The following is a 6,738-nucleotide window of genomic DNA, read 5'->3' on the forward strand; positions in this document are numbered from 1 at the left end:
TTCTGTTCATGTAACCCCAGCTGATACTAACCTGGGGCACTTCCAAAGGGAGATCAGGGCCCCCGAGCCAATTTTGAAAAATCCCTAAATGCCACAGGTTCTGAGAAATTTTCTTCTGAAATAAACAACTCAGAGCTGCTTTTTTTTTTTGCCCCTCACTGTTCTTCAGTAATGTGTCATATTTTGAAAATCACAACTGTTAAGTAAGGAGTAAAACAACTGTGTTGAGTAACTACCTGCCACAGCGTCCTGCTCTCTGTACTGTCAGCAAAAGTTTGAATTTTTACCCTTTGGAGATCATTTCAGTTCCCTGCTGGTGTTTCAGAACTGAGCACAGCCATTAGTGAAAATGGAGGGACAGTGAGGACAGCGAGACGTTCATGGGCCCAGCTGTCTAATCTGTTCACCTGCTTCAGAGGTCTAAAACGCTGGGTTTTTATTCTCCCCCAGCTCTCTGAAATGAGGATCATGTAACGGATTGTGAAAGCTAAAATGGTAGTGTGAGTCTTTTAATTGCTTTCCTTATTTTTTTTTTTTTAAGATTCCCTTTAAAGCAATCCATAAAGTCTAATGGGCGGTGCTTGAGACTTGTCTGTTGTGTGGTTACTACATTGATCATAGCCTTGCACCTCCTAGCTGGGTATAGAGCTGTTCAACAAAATAAGTTTAAATATGATCTTCCTGAAATTAACCAAATAACCAAATTACATTTCAAAGGGAGCCAAGGCAGTACAAACTTTTGAACATCTCTGTGATCAGAAGGAGAGAAATTGTTAGGTCTTTGTTATCTCCCTTCTTGAGCTGGTATTATTTATGTGTAATTCCACTGCAGTCAATGGTGTAAAACTGGCGTGAAAGAGGAAACCAGCCCTTCACCTGTGTCTTTAGAGCAGGAAGGAACAAAATGAGATTGATTTCAGAAAGGAACAAATTCCATATTGTGGGCCAGAAGTCACAGTCGTCTTAACGATCTTTAAACAAGATGGTGTCATTCTTCACCAGGAGGTGCTATGTGAGGTATTCTCACAAGTGCAAAGTTCAAGAAGCAAATAGAGAAGCTGGTTGTAAAGCCACTATAAAAAAAAACTCACCGTATAATCCATGGTGAATCAATGCACTGCTGTAGAAAGTGTACAACATTCAGACTAACATATGTCACTGAATTGTGCCGTCATATTCTGAGCACACTTCAGGGAAGAATAAACACCCCATTGGAACAGGAAGTTCCTAGAAGTGAATGTCATGACCATGTGAGAATAAAGTGAGGTTGTAAGACCACATTGAAATTTTAAGCGCACAGGTAATATTTTTCTTTGCTTAGGATTTCAGACTGCATCTGGCAAAAGGGTGTCTGTGAAAATATATTTTTAAGATTATTGACATCGCTGTTAATTTGCAATCTTTAAGCAAGGTTCTCGAAAATGTAGGGATATGAAAGGGAAACCAACCTTTTTCTAAAGCTACCAGCCAATGAACAACCAGATTGCATACAGTTGTATAGCTGAGCTTAAATGCAAATATAAACAGGATATGCTACATTGTCTTTAAAAGTGATCCTGATAGGAATGATCCTTTTTGAATGACCATTTATTGGTGGCTATTAGAAACGAGGACATATAGCACCTCTCAAAGACTGAAGCTGTTGTTTAATGTACACTCAAAAGCATATGTGATGGACATTTGTGTATATACATTAAACTGCAGGCTCAGTCTTTCAGAGAAAATACATCTTAAAGCTTTTGCTGATTACATCTGACACACTGACTTCTTCATTGTTGATATTTTGGGGTATATCAACAGAGTCCATCAAACTGAAACACCAAGCATAACAGTGAATAACAAAATGCTGGAAATCTCCAAGAGTACCCTGAGAAAGATCTCTTCAAGTTAGGTTCTGTAAAGGAGAGTAATACAAAACTAGATGGGGGAAAAACAGCTCAAGAGTTTATAACACAAATGACTTTTGAGGGTGACATATATGTGATGCTGTATACTCAAAGATGTGCTTTTCTTCATGTCTACAGCAATACAACTGACTTGCTAGGAGGTGCTGGTGAAGCAGGATAATAGACCTTCATAAGTCTTTGCTGGTGAGAAAATTACCCTTCTGCCTTGTCCTGATGTGGTAAGCTGTTCAACTTCTCTTTTTACAGACAGGGGTCGTTTGTGTAAAGGCCCTTTAAACTGAGCATAAGACGCATTTATATTCCAATTACTCTCATTTTATTTTTCAGAGTATAGTAAGAGTCTTACTAAAAATGGAAATCAAAGCCCCAAAGCCTTGAATATCCCTTTTATTAGAGTCATTTCAAGTACGTTTCAAATACATTTTCTTGTATACAAAACAGCTTGTGCTAAATAACTGGGATATTTGACATGTCAATTCTTTTGGAGGAACTGTGAGCTCAGAGATACCAGAATATTACATAGGTGTATATGTGGTTAGTAAACCACCATGAAAAAGATTACGGAATATCCCCAGTAACTTCTATAGAAACTGATTCTCCACTCCAAACTTATCCAGAAATGTAGTCATACACTAGAGGCTAAACTCCAAAGGTTTTCTGGGTTTTGCTCTCAAGTAAAATGAACAGGCTGCAAAGTGAGAGGCTAGGTGGAAGAGGATTTATCAGCTGCACAGGGCAAGAAGCAAGTTAAGTTGGATAGTTTTCAAGAATTGAAAATAGGATAAGCGCTCAGGGTTGGAGGTTAGGTGCTTTGGGCATGTGGGAATAAAGGGTTTGAACATCAGAGAAGAGCAAAAAGAGTATTAGAACTTGGAAGAAGTTAGTGATTGGAAGTAGATTGAATACCCTAACCAAGTCAGATGCCTTTCTATCCGTGGAAGGAAAGCGGGAGAAGAGAGAGACTTTAGTAGAACTATTCCCATACTGAAAAAAGGACTTGGCTACACAGAGTCCAAAATTGGACACCAAATTCCTCTGGGAGGATAGAGCATTTAGGAGAGATGGTTTTGGAACCTAATTGTTATGTGTCTTGGAGAATCTGGTAATAAAGCTTTGAAATTCTCTGGCTCTGCTGTAGTGATAGCAATGAAAATTGATCCAGTGCACTCTAGCAGCCCTTGTGTGCAAGTTGCATTTTAGTTAGCGTTTAGCTTCTTTGCATTGTCCTCTTTCTAAGGACATTTGCATTGTCGTATGTGTGGAGCAGGGGTCCTTTGAGGAGTGCATGCTGGAGAGTTAGCTCCAGCCCTTTCCTACCTCTGGAGTTATACTGTTCTTTAAAAATACTTTTTTCCCCCTCTTCTAGAAAAATGTGTGGTTTTGTGAGATCCTAAATAAATGCCCAAGAAGTAGCTGCAGTTTACAGTGTTCCTCAACAGATAATCTCCTTTCTGGCAGATATATAACATATACGGCAAATGCTCAGTTTGCTATATTTACTCTCTACTATGATATATCGGTGTGCTCCCTCTGTTGTTTCAGTAGGAGTGGGAAGAAAGCCTCTCCCCATTTCTGCAGCTTGTTACCTGGGCTGGGACAAGAGTTAGCTACTACAGAGACTGAGTAGAGCCTAAGCTCCTACTGCAAGGCAGAGAGGAAAGGGGACCTTGCCCAGCTGAGAAGAGGAGGACTTTGCCTCCTGAATTTCATAATATTATAATAGCATCAAGAGGCTGCACGCCAGTATCCTGGAGAAGGACTACTGTCAGGTGCTTCATATTCACAGTGTAAAGGGCTAATCCAGCTTCTAAAGCAGTTGCAAAGAAAGGGTAAAGACAAAGAAAGTGGTGGCTCCATGGGCTCGTTTGAGGAACAGCAAATACGGAAACATTCAGGGTGATTTTGATAAGGAATAATAAGTTGTTGCGGTACAGCTGCTGCCTGACTCACTGCTCCCATTCTGTAGTGATCACAGAATGACAGAGGCTGGAGTTGGCAAGTAAGAAGAAAAGAGAGCTAGGGGTTACGCTTTCTTTCTGCTTCCCACAGTGGCTCTCAGGAGCTATTGCAGTGTAACTAATAGGATATAATCATTGCTAAGAAGAACTGGGAACCATTATCCCTTCACTTTTATCTGACTTCCTATTTCTTGCACTTTAAGGGTGGCTCTGCACCTCAGGGAGCAAATCCAGTTCTTTGGCATGGGAAGTATCTTACATTGCTACAAATAAAGCCAAGTTATTTTAGCGCTCTCTTATCTGAGGATCTCCAGATGTCCTACAAATACTGATTAAGACTCCTAACAGCCCTGCAAAGTACAGTAACTAAACTTATTTTACAGGTGGAGAAAATGAGGTCCAAGGAGATTAATGGTCTGATTTTTCAGCGATACTGGGATGGGTGCCTGGCATTGCTGGAAATCCAACAATAAGTGATCGGTCCAAGGCCACACAGCAAGTTGGTAGCAGTGGGGAGAAGAAATTCAGTTCTAACTCTTGGTCTTTTGAGTGAACCACCAGATGACACTTAAAAAGCACTTCTGGGGATGAAAAGTACTATATAATTATTGCTTCCAATATAAATATTTTCCTCTTAAAGTAAAGCTTTTCTTTTTTACTACCACTGACTTTATTAAGCCCATGTGATCATCTTTGTTTAAGCTGTTGCACTGTGGATTATTGAAACCATGTAAAACATTCAGGCTCTGCATGCAAAATTTATGTAGTTAAAATACATTATCCAGTATAGTGAAACATTTCCTTGTAAAAATATTGTCTCTGTAACCCACATACAGGGAAACTTACAAATACCTACCCATGCATGAGTAACCCCCAGAAACGAAAACCCTCTTGTTACTTACATTAGTGCAGATGAACCCTGGACAGTATCATGCCCAATTTTAATCTCAGTGTCTAACACAGTATCTCCTTATATCGCTTTTTTTTTTTTTTTCTTGTCCAAGGGAAACCACATGGCAAAAATTTTGACATAGCCTGAAATGAAATGTTGCTGGTTTCTTCCTGTAGGCCAACTTCTCTAACTGGTGCCAGTTTATGCCAGTGTTTGGTGCCGTATTTGTAGCTGTGAACTTTTGTTACTGGGCAAGGCATATGGTAGGGTCAGGAAGGAGGGGCCAAACTGATAGCCAATGGAAGAAAGCCAGTGCAGCGGGGGAAAGCCTGTAATAATCCAGCTGTGAAAGAGAAAACAAGAACAGAGGTAACAGCTAAAGGCGCAAAGGCTAAAAGCTGGTAGTCAAGAAATCTTTGACTTCTGATCACAAAGTAGTACCTTCAGTGTGCTCTTCATAGCTATTAAGAGACTAACAAGGTGACCCTGCAAGTGCCAGGACAAAGGAGAAATGCAGAGAGGCTGGAGTGCAATCATGATCGTCGTTTTAGCAGTTCATTTGACATGTTTTAAATTCTTTGTTACTAGAAAACCAAAGATTTATAGTGCTGTTTAGACAAATATAAAATGTTAGCAGATGAAGATCACTCTACCAGTAGAGTAGAGCATTGCCTGAAATGCTACATGATATTGAATTAACTCCCTCCATGTTGTCCCCCACCCAAAAAACCCTTTAAAATTATAATTGGAGTAAGTTAATCCACTGACAGTTTGATTGATATCAGATTTTGGCTTAGGTCCAGGCAACTGAATCCTGAGAAGAAAAAGATATAGTGACAAAAGAAGAAAACAGATGTCTCAGAGTTGTCTGCAGAAGCCAATAGTTTGTTCTGTTCTTATAAACATGGGGTAGTGTCAAGAGAAACAGATTCTGTATGGAAACGCTAAACATAAACAACAGTAACGAATGGTTTCAGGGCAGTCTTTGCTGAATTGCAGTCACACCTGCTGGTGCCTTATTGCCAAGTGTGGATCGTACTTACAACAGCATTATTTTCCTTTGATGAAAAGTCCTGTGAAACAGCTATAAACCATGTCCCACTGTGTTACCTTCAGCATGTGTTTTTAGCCATACAATGTCCCTTTGGAGCAGAGGTGAAGCAAAGTATATAATTCTTAAATGACAACATTTTGTATCCATATTCAGGTGTTGTGACTCGCCAAAAGAGATGCCCTGAAATGCTATCAAAGTTCTGTTTTCTTTTTTCTTCCAACTAATTAGACTTCTGATGAACTTCTCTACTGGTTTCCGGTTAATCAGTTGATGATTTCTTTTAATTGACTCTATACGTTCCATTTAGTCTACTTGATAATCTGCAATCAGAAAACAGTGTTTTAAAATATGATACAAGAAGAAAGACCATAAAGTAAAAAGATACTGTATAAAGGATGATTCCAATTAGAGCGATCTGAAAACTATCCCTTTGACCTCTGCTTACTGCAGAGTATAATTTTAAGAATTGCTTTCCAAATTGTCAGTTGTGTAGCATGCAAGAAATGGCAACCGTTCAGGAAAAAAGGCAACAATCCTTTTTGGAATTCAAATAGAAATTTACCTGAAATTCAATATGTATTGACAATGAGTCTTTTAAAGAAGCAACACTCTTAGTGTAGACAAAACCATCTATATCGTTATACCATTCATGCAGGCAATTTTTTTAAGTGAAGAAGAACACAATTCAAGGTATACCAATATTGCATAAATGTTGCACGTTGGAATATTTTTACCTTCTTTTAAAGAAGGAGCAAAAGAAAGTCAAATATTTCTTTCCTTTCACTCATTGTCAGCCTTTAGTCGGGTAGATTTGTGCTCTGAATATCTTCATTTTTTGTGTGATCTTATGAATTTTACTGTGTTACCTGCTTTTGAGGATGTAATCATTTAGGACTTGTCCTCTGTGTGCCACTTCTGCATGTATGT

General features: G+C 39.1%; 1 long non-coding RNA gene across 1 annotated transcript in view; it reads left to right on the forward strand.

Moving 5' to 3' along the window:
- LOC138068209 (uncharacterized) overlaps window positions 1-5,595 on the forward strand; it is a 166,230-nt gene extending 160,635 nt beyond the window's left edge. Inside the window, exon 3 of the long non-coding RNA XR_011142911.1 lies at window positions 2,025-5,595. This is a non-coding gene — a long non-coding RNA (uncharacterized lncRNA). The remainder of the gene's footprint in view (window positions 1-2,024) is intronic.
- Window positions 5,596-6,738: the final 1,143 nt, after the last annotated feature.

The sequence above is a fragment of the Struthio camelus genome, chromosome 9 (assembly GCF_040807025.1).
Source record: "Struthio camelus isolate bStrCam1 chromosome 9, bStrCam1.hap1, whole genome shotgun sequence".
Classification (NCBI taxonomy): Eukaryota; Metazoa; Chordata; class Aves; order Struthioniformes; family Struthionidae; genus Struthio; species Struthio camelus.